The following is a 1556-nucleotide window of genomic DNA, read 5'->3' on the forward strand; positions in this document are numbered from 1 at the left end:
GTGTGAATTATCTGCTTTCATTCATTCTATTCATTCTGGGCATGGTCGTCATCCCAACTATGTTTCATTGTTAATACCAGTTTACAGGTTGTTATCCTTGCTATTATTAGTTTGAATACTTTAGAGATAAGCTCTAATTTAATTTATCCTTTTGTTTATTCCACTTTATTCCTCTTGTATTTATATGTATTCAGTTGGCTCTGTATCCAGCCCTTTTTAAACTTGTACTTTGATCTCTAATTTTTCACTTGATGAGGGATTATTATGTTCTGTTTTTCTGACTGTTTCTTTTTTTCTCTTGTTTTTTCTCTTTGTTTTCGTCTCACCTATCTGCTTCTTTTTTTCTTTGGTTTCTTTTTCAGGCCAGGAACTATTGTGATTCTTGAGTATGTTTTCCTTTCTTTTTTAAGTCTTTCGTCTCTCCTACTTCTTTTAAAGAGCCTCCTTCAGATGTGTTAGCGCTGAAGGACTACATTTCCCTTCCCAAGTGGGACTTTTATTTTCTTAGGATTTCTCCATCTACAAGCACTGATTTGTCTGGTGCCTGGACATTTCTTTTCTAGCACTGCTCGTCAGCAGTGAGTTTGGTGGGCTGATTCCCCATTTACACAGAACTGCAAAGCCTTCTCTGGCACGCTTGACTCGGGAGTGGTGGCTTACACGCCCTTCTACTCCGCGCTATTCATGGAGCGGTGTCAGTTTTATGAGGCGGAACTCAACCTTTCCCCTTTGTCACCAGTACGTGGGCTTTTGCAGGATACACAAAGATGGAAGTAGTTCAGCAGTTTATTTGTGCTGTGAAATCAACTTACTTCCAAAACACATATAGACATAGACATTCACGCATTTTTAATAATTTGTCACGAAGTAATTGCAGCTACTTCTGAAACCAGTCTAAATATAATTTATCACGTGTTTATTTCTTTAAACCCTTGCGGCGGGCTAGACCTATTGCGCAAAAACCTTACGGCAGTTCAGACCAAAACAGTGTTTTCTCACCCTCAGTCGTCTTTTTGCTGGTTGTTCGGGTCGTCTGGCTGGATCCCAGCGACCAGAACTAATTCACCGGCCTGGACCTGAATTCACATCCCAGGACTTTCTCCTCTACCTGGAGAGGGCTGTCGACAGACTTCGGTGCTGGCTTCCCACAACGTCAGGATGCAGCAGTCAGACCTTGGATTGGAGTCACAGAAACGCGTCTGTTGTTTCCACTCCGGCTCGAAGGACCAATTTAAATGACAGGGGATTTCTAAGAATCTCCCAAACAGTTCTTCAGTTGAGACAACTGAGTTAGAAAACACAAACACTGCAGTTGATTTACTTGCAAGGGCAGCCACAGAGCGCTCGTACTCGCAGAGAGACACTCACGGACTCGTGCTCTGTGACTGTCTGCGTTCTTTATTTATACAAGCTGGTTACATGTGTGTACAAAGATAACAAAGTTATTCCAAGAACTCAGAGCTGAGGTTCCCCTTTTCTACATCTGTATGTTCTCGGAAAAGAGGAAGCTGTTAGTTGCTAAAATAAGTTTATCACTCAAAAGTTGTTATATGGCA

The sequence above is a fragment of the Haplochromis burtoni genome, unplaced genomic scaffold (genome assembly GCF_018398535.1).
Source record: "Haplochromis burtoni strain Fernald_Lab_line unplaced genomic scaffold, NCSU_Asbu1 Contig_5, whole genome shotgun sequence".
Classification (NCBI taxonomy): domain Eukaryota; kingdom Metazoa; phylum Chordata; class Actinopteri; order Cichliformes; family Cichlidae; genus Haplochromis; species Haplochromis burtoni.